General features: G+C 36.5%; 1 protein-coding gene across 6 annotated transcripts in view; it reads left to right on the top strand.

Annotated features, from left to right (window-relative positions):
• Positions 1 to 1,906: 1,906 nt before the first annotated feature.
• LOC120634676 (IQ motif and SEC7 domain-containing protein 1) overlaps positions 1,907 to 16,855 on the top strand; it is a 221,369-nt gene continuing 206,420 nt past the window's right edge. For all 6 annotated transcript variants that reach the window (XM_039905436.1, XM_039905432.1, XM_039905435.1 and 3 more), the window contains exon 1: positions 1,907 to 2,130. The gene's annotated coding sequence lies outside the window, so the exon portion shown is untranslated. The remainder of the gene's footprint in view (positions 2,131 to 16,855) is intronic.

The raw sequence follows: 16,855 nt of genomic DNA, 5'->3' as shown, positions 1-16,855 counted from the left end.
ATACAGACATCGCCACCTAGCCCCAAAGTAAGCGTAGCTTGTGTTATGGGTACTAAGATGACTGATGATAATTTTTATGAATTATATATACATAAATACTTAGAAAATACATATAAACACCCAGACACTGAAAAACACTTAAGCTCATCACACAAACATTTTCCAGTTGTGGGAATCGAACCCACGGCCTTGGACTGAGAAAGCAGGGTCGCTGCCCACTGCGCCAGTCGGCCGTCGAACATAAATATTACCTATATCATGCATATTTTGTAGGGAGTTCCAAATACCACGGTCTTTTTATGATGCAGTAATCCAACTTAGATAGACAACGTTCGGGAAAGTACGCGAAAACTTTTGGTGCAAAATCCCAAAATTTATGAAGACCTAAGTATTTGCAAGTAATGTCTTATGACTTCAAAACTTGGTCTAATGGGGCCTCAACAGAATTCTCAGAGTCTCTCAACGGGCGATGGAGATTGCTATGCCCGGAATATTTTACGTGATCATTCCATAAATTAGGAGTTTCATTGTGAACCTTGTAAGTATAAAAGATGCGATACTGGAGTTGCAATAAGCAGGGGACCCAATAAAGACAGCGTTGATAAGCCACCAACTAGATGGTCTAACAATGAGCGGTAACGTAACCTAGTGCAAAAAATCCAGTAAACGCCTATAATTTGATATGATTACGATGATAGTGATTATTTTTATCCAATCCATTCTCATTTATAGTACGGAACCCTAGGTACACGTGTAGGATTTGTACTTTGCCTTTTTATATTTTCTTAGTGATCTCCTCCCAGAAAGTTTACGATTTCAAAAAGTGACAAAAAAACAAACAAGTCGGGTTGATTCTATGGGAACGATCCCGCATACCGATTGACTTATCCCGCCAGCTCAAAGTGTTTAAATGAATTAATTAGCACTTTTCTTCCAATTTACATGACTTTGTTATTTAGGTATCTATTTACTTTTTGTAATAATTGTGAAATATGTTGCTTATGTTCCTAAGTCTACGTTATTATTGATGGATATTGTATTTATGTAATTTTGTTTTAAATACCAAGAAACAGACCAAGCATGTAGGAGGTGGCTGTCCGGCTAGCATGGGCAGAAGACAATTACCTCCCCGGGGAAAGGATTAAAGTGTATCTTCTCCCACAGCTTTATCAACTCTCTGAGAGTTGATAAAGCTGTGGGAGTGCGCTCATCAAGAAGTCGAAACAATATCCAAATGATAAATGTGTTATAATAAACGTGGGTTAACTTGTCCTATCCCATGTTCCCGTGCTTTATTAGTTGGATACGTAAATTATTTCCCCCGTTAGAGGATATAATTGGGGGATACAATTTTTGTCTCCTACCTGTGCTAGCCCTGATAATAGTGAAATACATACTACAAAGTATCGCCCTGTCTCCATCAACTTGAGGATAAATATCCAACCCTAAAGATAACAAACTCTTTTCAGTTAAGAGAATTCATCAAATAAACAAAATAAGCTATTTATCAACAGAACTAGGTAGTAGATCTACAACAATTTTAATATTTTTCAAATTTAAAAGCGCCATCTAAGGAATTCTTATAAACTACACAGACATTAGTACAGTTAGCGCCACCTATGCATAAACTTGCGAACTACGATTCAAATGAATAAGCGAACATGGCTCCGAATGAACGATCCCGCTTTATACATCAAAAGGTTACGCATATTGTCAGTAGGTGTCGCAGTTATAACATTGCTATAGTAAATGTTCACTAAAAATAAGAGCTCACTAAACACTCAAGCGGCATTTCTATTTTGTTGGGTAACATAAAATGTAAGTTTCAAGCGGCGTAGTCAATACAGACAAAGCGCGCCCGTGTCTATGGGCGATTTGTTCCTTTCTGTCAGTTTGTAATCGCTTCTGCTGGAAGTTGTTTGTGTAACTGGATCGAACGTATTTCTATCGTGTATTGCTTATTGTTTTTTTAAATGTTGTGACTGACATAATTAAGGAATAGTGTTTTTGTTTATTGTAAATTAAAGTGCAGTGGTTTTTGGTGTTCGTGAGTTAACGATTTTGTGTTAGAAACATGGTGCAGTGGACATAATTCTTGGTAACACCAAGTTTGCCGGCAGAATTTTTGTTGTAAGTACAATCGATATTTACCCCCTTTTATTCCCGTACGGCCACCTATTCGGCTTTTAATTTACACTCGCTTCATTACCATACAGAATTTACAAAAGGTACGATTAATGTAACGTGAGTAAACATAATTTGCTTGGTACGGTAAACGTAGCGCATGATTGCTTTATTGTTTTTACTTGAATAATGACTTAAAACAGTCAAGTTATTTCTCTCTCTTGCATTATTACTAGTTTCTGGCCAATTAGACATCTAGTTGGTCGGCAAGTAACAAGAAAGATCGCGTCTAGCAGTTAGTTATTCCGGTGAACTTTTTTTATTACAGTTTTCCAGTTAGTACCAACTACTAAGTAAGCGTGTTAGTCGGTAGGTACATTACTAATAATTACCTACTCTTTCCGAACGCAGTTTCACATACATATGTAACTTTGTGATGAGATTTTATAACGTAAAAGTAAAAATAAGTGCATAGTTAATTACACTTTTTAATGGCTCAGTTATGATAACTTAAAAAGTTAATGGTATTATTTTAATTTGAAGTAGGTAATATTGCATAAAAGTTAATGAGAAATTTTAATATCAACCAGGTAAAAGTTTATTGAGGGATTTATTTGATGATTTGTTTTCAAATTTCTTTGCTTTCTTCTTTTATGTCTAAATAGGTAAGTGAACTCCTATTTAATTTTCGAGATTAATTATGATAATTTCTACAAAGTCTCCCTTGATACTAAAAGTTTTTTATTATTAAATAATAGTTTTTTATATTTTGAAACTGAGGATAAGAATCTATAACTTTAAATAGAAAATCAAACATATCCTCAACTTTGTAACTTATTCCAAATATTTTAGTTTTTTAATCTTAAAAATTTATTAATAAATTTTATACAATTATTGCTCAAATAGGTAAAACATACTCTACTCTTGTCAGAAATTAACTAACTATTCAAAACTGCTGTAGGAGTGAGAAATATAGTGCTATAACCCACCACACTGTTAAAAAGTAAGTGGGCAAACAAATTAAAGTTATTCATCATGACTGAAGATAAATGTTATGTCATTTCACACTACATTATACTGTATGTTTATTTTCACACCCTGTAGGCTGAGGGTGAACTGTTTATTTATAGATCAATTATATTCCATGATCAAGGGCTTTATAAATACAGGACACAGTTAGGTATGTATATATAGTATAATGTACCCTGTAAGTTTGTATAAAACTTGATTATAAAAAAAAATCTAAGCATCTATGTAGGTTATCTACTCATTTTTAACAGATGCTTCATATTTGCTTTTATTTTACATAAACTTGCATTATTCTTACCAAGAAAATTGAGAGGAAAACAAATGATTCCCTGATTTGTAAAAAATCATAATAAAGAACATTCTTCAGTTCTTTATTTGAAAAACAGATATTTGAAAAAAAAACATTAATATCTTGCATTGTTATGCTCACCGCCTCAGCTTATAAAAAATTAATTTAAGATTAATAATTTATTTATTTATTTATTATTTATGTACCATAAATTGTGATTGTGAACATAAGATACATGAAGTGTACAAAGGAAAGCTTATCTCTATAAGATATCTCTTCCAGCTACCCCAGGTTGTGAGTAAGATGATTTATTATAAATTCAAATAAATTCTCCGTACCCATGGGGTTACAGAAGAAAGCGGGCTACAACTAGTTAAAACATAAATATTTTGCATTGTAGTGGTCAATAGACTACCTCATCAGCTTTGTTTTGCAGTACCATCCACCATGGCAGTATCTGCTAAGAAAGATTTGTAGAATTAGTACCAGTGGCTTCCCTTACTTACATATAATTGCAGCATATCGATAAAATTAATTGTCGACAATCACAGACATGTATGTCAAATTCATAGATATTATATCTATTCTTGTGAGGTTATGAAGGCCACTGGCAGCCCTTATACGCCGTTGAGAACATTATGGAGAAATATCAGCCATGCTGTTGAGAACATTATGGAGAAATCTCAGCCATGCAGGTTTCAGGGTAAAACGCACATAACTCCGAAAGGTTAGAGATGAGCGCCGGGGTTCGAACTCGGTCGCTCGACAGGGAAGCCGAAGCCATACCCACTATCCTATCACCGCGTCTGGTGAGATTTCAGTTATTAATTTACATAAAAATTTCGTTAGATGAGATCAGTAATTGTAATACTAGCTTTAACTATTGACCAATTGACCTTGTTATATTGTTTTGTAACAATTGCGCTAGTTTTTGTGCTAGCTCGGTTTATTAACTGGCTATGCAATTTAATACAAACTATGACTAATAGTGCATTCGTTTGTTTTTAATTGAATAGCTAAATTAAAGATTATAATGGAGGTTGCAAGTAATACCTAGTCTTTATAATGGAAATAATAATTTTATTTCAAGCGTCTTATAGGCTTTCGATTACCGGGAGGGGCAGTTTGGGAATTTAAAATTTCTGAATTTTCTCTGGTCTGATCTAGTGGGAGGCTTTGCCCGTGGCTAGTTACCACCCTACCGACAAAGACTTGCCGCTAAGCGATTAAAGTGTTCCGATGCGATGTCGTGTTAAACTTTTACAGAGCCTTTAAATAGCTAACTTAGCTTTATATTGCGAAAACAGAAGTAAAAGGGCCATTATCGACCGCCATAACTCTAAGTCTTCGCGAACGCGTCTTGGAAACTAAGCGAAAGAAACCAAAGCGCAGTAAAGGATGCTGATTTACGATTCTGATGTGGGGCAGATAAAAGACGCTCATTGTATCTCACAACAGGGTCCGCTCGGGCATAATGAATGAGTGTACTCACGGCCTTAAAAATATTCTCGGGGTATATGTAGTAAGAACTGTGATGAAGACCAATGGGGCAGTGGGGTAAAAAAATAGTACCTATTAAATATATTGTGTATGTATTTGGACCGCAATTCTCTTTCGACGATCGCGTACTGAGTGCTTTGAAATTGTTATTTTGAAATTAAAATTTAGAAATTTAATTTTATTCATTTGCAAGAAACATTGTAAAAGGATGATACAATATTCTTTTCGTGTCCGAAGATGTTTCGTCAACTGACCTGCAAAATCAATGGGTAGACAATTTTTCGAAAAACAACGTTTTCGGTTTTTTTTGCCAAGCCACGGTCGGCATCAGTACATAAGTACTGTTGCCGAAATAACATATATATGCAAATACCTTGAAAGAAAATGCAATGTTTCCAACTTAAAGCTGAAAGACTGATAAAAAAAGGGGGCCTTTTTTTTTGCGCAAAGTTGCCGGGCTGTTTAGCGCGGAAATGCAGCCAGCATTCTTGGCACCTTGCGCAACTGCTACTGTATTTAATTAAAATATAAGTTTTATTGTAAAATCCTTATTATATTATAAATGCGAATGTTTGTTTGTTTATCCTTCATTGGCGCCCTAATTAAGCATCCAATGAACTAGTTTTTGGGCACATAGTTAGTTTCTTTTATCCATACAAGTTAGCCCATTGACTGCAATCTTACCTGGTGGGAAGAGATGATTCAGTCTAAGATGATATCGGGCTAACCTGTTAGGGTGTATGGTAGCCATACCCCTAATTGGTTTCGACGAGACATCGCACCGGAATTTTAAATCGATTGCGATTGCTATAGTCTCCTACCAGACCAGACAATAGAAATTCAGAAATAATACATTCCCAAAATGCCCCAGCCGGGAATCAAACCCGGGACCCCCAACTTAAATTCATAGCGCTCACCGTTGCGCCACGGAGGTCCTAAAAGAACGGAAAAGTTGAAAGAACTGAGAGTAACATAGGGTCCTTTTTATCCCTGGTAAACAAACGGTTTCCGTAAACGGGATTTGTAAACAAACTGTGATAAACGCGGACAACAGCAGTAGTTATAAATATAGGTTCAGGTAGTATATAAAAGGACCACAAGTAACTAATTACCTCGAACCGGTAAATAAGAGAAAACCGACTTAAGATGCCACGTAAGAGATAATCTAAAATTAGTATTCCTCTGGAGTGGAGAGCAACGCCCTAAGCGACTTCATTATTTTTTTTATGTGACACATGCGGTTCGGACCGCATGTTTACATTTACACAGCAGACACATATTTGGCTGCTTTATCTTTTGGCCTTCAACAGATTTCAATGCAGATCCGCATTGGATATCCTTGACCAAATTCGAAGGAGAAAATTGAATTTTCTGATCCCGTTTTAAGCTGAACATCGCTAATGTCCAGGGGACAGCTGAAAAAAGGTGGGAGGCTTCGCGCATGGCGGACACGGTTTTTTTCAGATTTTTCTTTAAATTTTTTATTAGTTTTAAAATTTAATAGTTTCAAATTTACAATATATACTGAAGAACTTGCCTACATAGGTGGCTAGCTACTGCGGGAATGTCGCTGGTACTGCGGTAGGTGCAGTATAAATAAAATAAATAAATAAATATACTACGACAATACACACATCGCCATCTAGCTACAAAGTAAGCGTAGCTTGTGTTATGGGTACTAAGATAGCTGATGAATATTTTTATGAATATAGTACACATAATTGCTTATAATACACAGATAAACACCCAGGCACTGAAAAACATTCATATTCATCACACAAACATTTTTCCAGTTGTGGGAATCGAACCCGCGGCCTTGGACGCAGAAAGCGCTGCCCACTACGCCAACCGGCTGCCAAATAAAATATAAACAGCACCAGTCCATTTCGGGGCGACTTTGCGGAAGATTTAGGAAAGTGTTTGGAGGGGGCGCGTCCGCCATGTGCGAAGTTTCTCGCCCCCTTTCGTCAGTCAATTAATTTCTCCTGATGTTTTATATTTTAAGTATCCCTAACTTTTATTAAAGATACACCTGACATTGGCTAATCTGTGTAAAGCCAGAAGAAGAAAAAAAAAGGGGACAGCTTTGCAGGACATTTTATTTTTAGCTAACGTAAATTCTTACGTATATCGTATATCTGATATAGTATAGACTTTGAACTTAGAATTTTTAGCTATTATGGAGGGGAAAAATTGTTGCGGAACACGTTAACATGACGTGGAAATGGTCTCCCGAAACGGAAATAAAGGTGCCTACCTGGTTTTTCCTGGATACCACTAAGTCCGAATCTCGGCTTAATTCTCAAATGGCTTAACATATATTCATCAAAGCCGTTTTTAGCTAAGAACCTTCGTCATTAAACACTATAAATCGAATTCATGAATGCCCATTGACGTATTGGAGATGCCTCTCAAAAAGTTCAAAGTTTATATTGAGTAAAGGTGGCCTAGAAAAGTCCTTTTACAGAGTAATGGATTACTTAACCGACATAAAAGCTTGGGTATAGCTTTTTGCTTTAACTGGGTAATTGTTTCGTCTTTCAATAGTTTGTAGTGACAATCTGAGATGGTGATAACAATATGAACACCCGGTTAAGCTTATTGTGGTCTTACCATCGTTTTAAGTGTTTTTTTTTAAATAAAGCTTGACTGCAATCACACCTGGTGGCAAGTGATGAGGTGCGTCTGCCTAGAAGATGCCTATTCACTCTTGATTTGAAGGTTCACAGATTATAGGTATCGGGGAAGACGGAAGATGGGAGGGCATTCCAGAACGGAATAAGAAAAAAGCTTAGTGAGTTTTGATTATGGTATTTCAACAACGTAACGGTGCAGATTCTTTCGGTGCCCCGCTTGACTTCCTAAACATAAGTGTTAATTCTAGAAACATCTTCAACAATATTAAAAGAACGAACTATCAACGAACCTATTTGTATGTTCGTATAAAAAGTGCTTTCTACAAACCTATTTGAATAAAGAAATATGTGAATTTGATATTAAACCATTTAAACTGTTACAGACAGATAAAGCTGTTAATTTTATAAACCCTTTTTTGCGTTGGAGGTTGAAGAATACGTAAAACAATTCATAAAGTTCAACATCCCATTCTTTTACCCGAAAACATTTCTAATATGGGGCGAAGTCCGAATAAGCAAAGTTTATAAAAGGCCCGGTTCGGTTTTTGTTTACTACGAGTATATCCATATACGATACGGTTAATGTTCCAAAGCTTTAAAATACTACCTAAAAAGGACAGATGTGAATTAAAATGTGGACCATGTAAGATGTGAATTAAAATGTAGACCATGTAACTAAAAGGTAAATGTGTGTACACTCGTTAGTGTAAACAAAAGGCTTTTAAATGTTTCTTACAAATGCATGTGTCCCGTCCAGACACATGCAGTCATAAGAGCCTCATTGGTCTATAGGAAATGTTTCTTACAGCAGCGCTTCTAGTCAGTGGCGTGCACTGGTTTCTTACCAGGGTATGCATACAGAAGGAAAAATGCATAAAATGGCAAAAATCCTCCTCCTATACGAGCTATTAAATATCAATTTTAGGGTAGGCAGTGCTTTTGAGCATGTATGAAGCGTACGCCACTGCTGCTAGTACAGACAGGAGACGAAAAATTTATCCCCCCGATATCGCCTGATAACGGATTAAATTTACTTATCCACCTGCCCGAACACTGCAACAGTGAATAGGAGAATTTTTACCTCCGATTATTATGTTATCTGGATATTCTCCACCTGTATGCCATTGCTTGGAGAGTTGATAAATCTGTGGGAGAAGATAACATTTTGTCATTTCCCCGGGGAGAAAAATGTCTCCCGCTCATGTAAACCGTTCTGGAGGTATTATTTCGCGGCGACCTTCTTACTAGCGAGTTTCTCTCTACGTGATGAAATCAGAGATGAGGAAGCTGAAGTGGCAATGGGCAGGGCACATAGCTCGGAGAACCGATGGAAGTTGGCGTCTTAGGTGCTGGAATTGCGGCCCCGCACCGGTAAACGCAGCGTAGGCCACGAGGTGGACCGATGACAGCAGGCGAGTAGCTGGGAGTCGCTGGAGGGCAAGCGGCCCAGGATCGTGGATTGTGGAACTCCCTACAAACCTTTGTCCAGCAGTGGACGTCCATTGGTTGAAATTATGATGATGATGATGATGATGATGATGATGATGATGATGACTATGATGATGAGCTTCTTACTAGTGAAGCAGAATAAATAGTAAATTATTGTAGGTATAACATACTTTACAATCATCTTCAACCCATCACCGGCCCACTACCGCGCATAAATCTCCTCTAAATTTGAGGATAGCTAGTACTAATTAAATAAAAAGACACAAATCATCATCACTTCAACCGATTGAGTCCACTGCTGGACATAGGTATTTTGTAGAGAGCTCCAAAATCCACGGTCCTGGGCCGCTTGTTTCCAGCGGCTCCCAGCGACTCGTTTGATGTCGTCTGTCCACCTCGTTGGGGGCCGATCAACGCTGCGTTTACCTTGCGGGGTCGCCATTAAAACACTTTAGTATCCCAACGTCCATCAGTTCTCCGAGCTTTGTGCCCCGCTCATAAGAAGGCTCAGAATCACTCAGCGGGCGATGAAAAGAGCAAACACACATAAATCCCAAAAATGTTGTATTCATGCCGGCGCACGAACTCCGAAAGAGAGATCGAAGTGTAAACCTCTAGGCTATCACCTCACACACTTAACAATACTTCACAAATACGGAATACACAGCCTGTACTGTATTTTACAATCAGTAAATAGCTCACAAAAAATATTATTACAATCTATGCTCTCAAACAATTTAACGTTCGCAAACCTTAGCGCTGTTACAGTTATTAATTGTAAATCTACTTATTTCTATTCTACTTCCACGGTTCTACTTTTATCAAAAAATGGCACAAGATAAACTGGATTGTAAGGGTGGTATCAGCCATCAAGCTTAATTATTAATAAAAACAATTATTTTATCCGGGTTAAGGACAACGTCAGATAGAACAGTTAAATATTATAATTGAAAACAATGACAATGGTACAGTTCTTCAGACCGTTAAATATATTATAGCCCACGACTTCGTCCGCCTAAACCACAACAAAGCAAAAATCATTTTTACCATTTGCCCTGTGTTTCCTGCCACGTATAACTTGAGTTACCTCCAAGGCAAGAGTGAAAAGGCTTTTTATAGGCACCGGTGCTCCAACCTAGACCTACTCATTGCTTTGTAATTTTGGTATCGGTAATAAAAAACGAAATACAAAAACCAATATATTATTCGTAGGAAACTGTACAGTATTCCAGGATGATGGCAGCATGTGTGTTATTGCAGACTATAATCCAGCCAGCCGCTCCAGCGTCATTTATAATAATAAAATGAGCAAAAGCTCAAAAATTTAGAACGTACCTCATTCAGTAATTAATGCATGCAGTGCATTGTGTCCAAAAAGAGAGAAAACGCCCCATGCACATCTCACTTTCCACCCGCGGAATGTTGCCAGCTCACAAATTTCTCCTATTTTCCCCATTTTATGGTAAGCGTTTAGAACATTAGAAGTAAAAAAATGACTGTCAACTGCTAAATCTAATGAACTAGTCTGTTCGATAAACACTTCTTAAGTGGTTCTGGCTTCAATATTAATCGTATACACGGTTTCTGTATCTTCTTTGTGTTTTACATTCTCAGGGTTTTACATGCAACTTTGTCGTCCTACCCTCATGTTAATGTGTAACAAGAAATGTTTTTGTAGTAATATAATATATAAGAATTAACTATTCAAAACTTTGTCAACGGGTGTACATAGCAAAATTCTTTTGAGTTTAGCTACGCTTAGCCCTTTAAATTAAGAGCTGTAATTTAGGTATATATTACGTGTGAAATAACATTGAACACAATTCATAAAATAAACGAATTACCATTATCAATAGAAATACGCAGACCAAAAATAATTCAAAAATTTCAAACTGCCAAAATGCCTCCTACTTCAAAGTCTTTTTACCCACAGCAAATGTTAAATCCAAGAGCAATAAAAATTCGGAAGCACCTAAACCGAAGGAAGCTCTGAACGTGGAAGCTCATACAAAATATTATCTAACTGTTTTTATCCAATGAACGTAACAATTAAACGTGGGTAAGTTCGTCCGGTGAGTTCATTACAATTGAATGGAATAGGCACAATCTTGATACTGCAGCATTAGTTCACAAAGTTTACGCGAAAGGGGCCAAGTATTGCCACGGTGTTCTCTGAGACCATTATTATTTGCTCTATGAACGTAAATTCAAATGCCTGTGAACGTTCTGTACGCGTTCGCGATTTGTCTTGACTTCTTGAGTTGCGAATAATAAATAAATATACTTTTATTAGACACTACAAAAAAAGCTATTACAACACAGTTTATACAATTTGGCATCCTGATCACTACATAGCGATATCTTCTTGTCCTTGTCCTCCTGGGCTTGTCTTCGAACTTAGATAGCCGGAAACTTCCGTTGTCCATACTGTCCCGCTGGGTCACTCCAGCCAGCCGAACTCACTCCAGAAGTTTAGCAGGCCGCCTTGATCGCTGAGTGCTTCAGGGAATGAGGCTGATAATCCTAAGCACGCTGCTCGTTGTTCTGCTACTCCGTTGCGTCGCGTCGGAGCATAACGTGTCGGTGTTACATCCGCCTCCATGCATGCTCTGCACAGTTATCATGCCTTCTACTATCCTTAGTTTGTCCCGGTTTAGTTGTAGTAGTTTGGTTGCCAGTCGTGGAGGTAGAGCTTCGATCAGGAAGGTTGAAGATATAACCTCAAGTTTAAGCAACTATAATATGTTTACATTTCAGGGAGATGATGGTGATAGCTGCATTCAACATTATGATCACCGATTACCGGTCCAATACATATCTCTGAGAATGAGAAGGGTTTAGGTCGCTATCCAATACGCTTGCCTATTGCAGATTGGTAGACTTTACACGCCCATGAGGACGTGAATCAGAACTCTCGGATGTTTTCCCTCAGCGTTAAAGCAAGTGATATTTTAGTAGTGCGTTCCTTCGAATGACAGGCCGAAGCACTAACCAGTAGACTAGTAGACTATCATCGCTCTTTTTGTTATTTTTGGAATCCCCTTGGTATCCTTAAAACCATATACTAAGCCCATCTTTAAACTTTCATAATTCAAGTAAAGAGGCACAATTAAATGTACCTACATATATATATATATATATATTATTGTCTAATAAAAAACCTCACAGCAAACTTAGCTGGGTCAAAGTTAATGGGGTGGCTACACTCGAGCAACTAATATGTCGGGCTACAATTCTCTAGTGTGCTCTTAACCTTATAGCTAACACTCTGTTTGTAAACGTGTGTGGCGTCAAAGCTCAAAACAAATTGGTCCAGGTGTACAATACAGCAAATTTACTGAGGCCCGCGTGTTTCATACACTTAAATACTTTGGATTTGCTTCAGAGAGTTCTATTGAAGTTGGTCCATCGAACAATAATACTGCAACTGTAATGGCGGTTGCATCATAGGATTCAATTGTGTGATGTGACTTAGTTTGTATTGTCATTGACATTCGATTTAACTGTGTTAGTTTTATCAAGGTTTTATCTGCTTATCTAGATTATCTGGGGAACATGTGGGGAAAAAGTTCTTGACATTCCTTTGTTATCAAATTGTATCAATAAAACTGTACTAGTTACAAATACGTACTGCCTAAACATAAATTTATTGTATTAATAGTTGAACCGTTTTTCATCATCGATGCTTTGCAGTTCTACCCAATCGGTCCACCGATTTCGAGGTCTTCAGACTCTCCAGTGCCCGTTTGCCGTCCATCAACATAGTACCTGTAGCGTAGCCCAGTCAATCTTGTCAAAATGCAGTAATTAGAATTTCCTATCCCTGCAGATTTCTTGATATTTGATGATTCCGATTATATATAGTAGATGTAGTTTATGTTATATATTTTTAAAATTTCACTATCCCGTTTCCATACTCCTTTTCTTCTTTCATTAAGGGTTGTCTGGAGGAGATCGCTTAAAGCGATAAGACCGCCTTTGCGCATTTTTATTCTTCTTATATTTATGTTTTCAATTTATATTATAAATTGTGTGCAATAAAGAATTTATCTATCTATCTGTCTATAAAATATTATGAAGCCTTACAATAAAAATAAAGCAAACGGATTGCTAAAAATTGTTTTTGATAAGATTTTTACTTGATTGAACATAGAACAAAAAACTTTTTCAGGAAAATATACATTTTACCTTTCTTGCTTTGAATCAAAAGAAAAGACTAAGTTTCTCGGGGATGGGGATGACATAATTGGAAAAGTTTACGTTACCTTGCCTAATAAAATATTAGACGAAGAAAGTTTGAGCGGAAAATCAGAAGAGAAAGAATTATATATTGTATATAATATATAATTAGTTACTTATAAATTAAAAGCTTTGAATAAAAATGAGTTCAGTTTTTACTGAATTATTGATAAACTTTTGCGAAGCGGTAACCTTTAGGGAACAAATCAGTTTCATGAGCTACTTTGCTTCTAACCACAAAAGACTGAATTTATGAAAAACTTATTTGACCTTTTATGAAGAACAATAAACTTTTAGAATTTTTGTTAACTAAAAAGTTTGACTTAACTGATTATCATACTTACTTTGACATTTAAAAGCCAAGGAGTTATATACACCGACATTTTGAATAGATTACTCAGATATCTATTTGATATAATAATATCGATATGACTAAGATATACTTCCTTGTTTAGTTCGTTGGTGGTATATTCTAGATTATTTAAAAGTTATTGTCCACTTCATTATAAAGGACGACCTTGAAACTCAACAAAGGTTATTTTCCGGACCAATCGTTAATATTGATAAATATTGTTAAAAAATCTGCATAGCAAAAATTTACTGACGAAAAAAGTCAAAGGTGCTCGCTACTAAGCTACACATATATGGAAATTTAACATGTTCTAGGAAAATTTCAGTCAGATTCCTGCCAGATTTAAGTTACAGCAAAGGGTCGGCGACAAAACTCATCAAGATAATTTTCCGGGCCACTAATAATTCATTAGGACGCGCTAAATCCGGGTCAGTGGCTGACTTGACCAGCCGAGCCGAACAAAAATCTTTTGACACCTCTCAATATGTTTCACATATTCCAAAGTAAGTGACGTGATTAATTTTCGTCGGTTTTGAAAATGCAATACAGTTTTAATTCATTATCGTCCTCAGATTATTATTTACCTTCTGCAGGTACAGGCCTAATAAGAGGAGAATAGAATTTAGCATGTTATACTTAAAAGCTGGTTTGCAATAAAGATTACTATCATATGCTAGTGATTATAATCGCAACCGACGGCATAGAATGTTTTTCGTAGTTTAGGGGCAGCAGTATCCAGTTCTTAACTTCGGGCTGGTATTGAGAAGACTATTGAATCCTTGATATCACCCAAAAATCATCGTGATCCTTAGTCGACATACTAATCACAAGACTTATCAAGGCGAGTTTTATACATTGGCTTCCAATAGATATCTGCTTGCAGACAACGTGAGAAATGAAACAGCGGTTTGTAACAAAAAAAAGCGAAAACCCCTTTATAATAACTGACCAAAACTTGAGAAACAGATCGATTCTATTCGAAGCTATGGCAATTAATCGAGTAATTACTTAGATGAAATAGAAATTAGTTGTTGGTTGGTAGTTATAAACATTGCGTAGCGGATAGAATCTCTAAAGACGAATTTTACTGGCTCCAAATATTTTGATTTAAGAATAAAATCTGTTTTAATTACTTTAAAACATGTATTCCTCGGATTTAGATATTATTTAGTATTATTGCGATCACTCTAATTTAAGAATACGTACGATCCTAATTACACACAATGATTTATTACATTTGATACTTGCCATCTTTCTTAACTTTTTATTTTCATGGGAAGAATTCTATATCCCATTTCTGATAAATCCGACCAATATCATTAAAATGGGAAAGATGTGGTAGTCGGGCCATAAGATGACATATATAATAAAAGCAAAATATCTAGTACAAATTTCAAAAATTCCTTGGCAGAAAATAGCTAGCCATTAGAAGTAAAGAGATTGCAATAATTGCTCACCGGGGTGTGAAACAAGTCGCCCGTCCGCAGCTGTGTCACCACTCTTAGTTTATTAGTTAAAGAGCGTATTTGTGGAACCTTCCACGTATAGAGTGGCGCAAATAAGATGTCACGTTGGAACAACAAAACTGGATCTTAGTTTGAAAATTATTTTTTAGATTTTGCAAAGACGACTCGGTGAATACATATTTATGTAACTAGTTAGGTGCTCTCCAAGGCTGTGTTCTAAATTGGTTTAGATCAGATATGTCTCTTGGGAGGCTTTTACCAAACAACTGACCTAATTTTAAACGTTTATCTCTCTACTCCTAAGGGATGTTCAGTACAAGATTACGTAGTTATGTTATCCAAGTTAGTTTTATTAAATTAAGAAAAAACCATCATTTATCATCTGGTGGTATACTTAGTTATAAAGGCACGTATGATGTCAAAATGTTATTTATAATTTTTAAGTAATTTGTGACCGACCGGATAACAGAACGGATTTCTCTTATAGGACGATGAAGATTTAACTGATAACCAAACTGCTTATTTGTTAGAACCCTAAACATTATATTTAGAAGTACTTACAAGGTTAAAACCAAGTGAAGTGAGGTGACCGAAGCACCGTTTTACACTTCACCGCGTATTTATCACGAGCTACGGGAGGGAGTATTTTAAGAGTGATATTTTTAAGTGACGATAAGTAGGTATCTCTGCCTCGTACGCCCACAGACAGATATGAGTAACATTGTCGATATTAAAGCGTTTAGTGACACCGTGTGGGCTTACACTACTCAGTAATGACTGACGATTGTGCGACATACTTTCATTATTAAAGTGTGGAACTGGGACTGTTTTGAAAGAAGATTTTCTTTGTCATCGAGGTTTGGTTCAATAGAAATAAATGCTTGGAATCTTGCATGGAGGCATAAGTTGCATGGCCCGAGCTTTATTTATTTTTCTCTGGATGATAACTAGATAAGTGCATGCAGTGTCACCGGCACAAGGGGCGTGATTGGAAGCTCTGTCAGAGATAAAGCCCTTTGTTAAAGTTGGGAGAAAGCTTTGCTGCACGTAAAATGTTGTATTTGAAACATCTGTTGAATAACAGGGCATTGAAACTAGCTTTAAGAGTAGACCTCAGGTACCAGAGGTATCAGGCTGCTTTCATAAGACAGTTTTTGGAAAACTGTCCTACCAAAATCCACACACAAATAATGACGTACATCCTAGTAATACAATAATAGACACAATGATCGTTTGATTAAGACAATAACACGATAATACAGTGTGAACCGCAAATTAATTAATATTCGTGATCTACAGTTTAGCTAAAGGCAGAACAATGTCTTATTGTATACACGGATACTTAAAAATGGGTTTCTAGGTTAGATACTCTGTTTATAGAAATTATTATAATTGCAAATAACGTATAACATATTTAAGGTTTCATATAAAAGTAACCAACAAAAAAAATTAACAAGTAATCACATAAAATCATATTTTATTCACGTATGTACTTCTCAACGTATTTGTAAACGTTCGTTTTAACATTGTATAGTGCCATATAGTTTTTGTTTTCGCCTTAGTAATACGTGATCCCATTTGACCTTAAATATTAAAACGGAGGGTGTTACGGTTGTCACTGCGTATTTTTATGACAACTTCGTAAGAGCTACGCACGGAGTATCTCAAATTGTGCTCTATGTAAATAAATCAGGAATGAGGAGATCCCTAAAAGAACCAGGGTTACCGAAATAGCTCAACGAGTCGCGAAACTTACGCGAAGATTGGCGGG

This window comes from Pararge aegeria, chromosome 24, assembly GCF_905163445.1.
Source record: "Pararge aegeria chromosome 24, ilParAegt1.1, whole genome shotgun sequence".
Classification (NCBI taxonomy): Eukaryota; Metazoa; Arthropoda; class Insecta; order Lepidoptera; family Nymphalidae; genus Pararge; species Pararge aegeria.
This window is presented reverse-complemented; position numbering and strand designations above follow the sequence as displayed.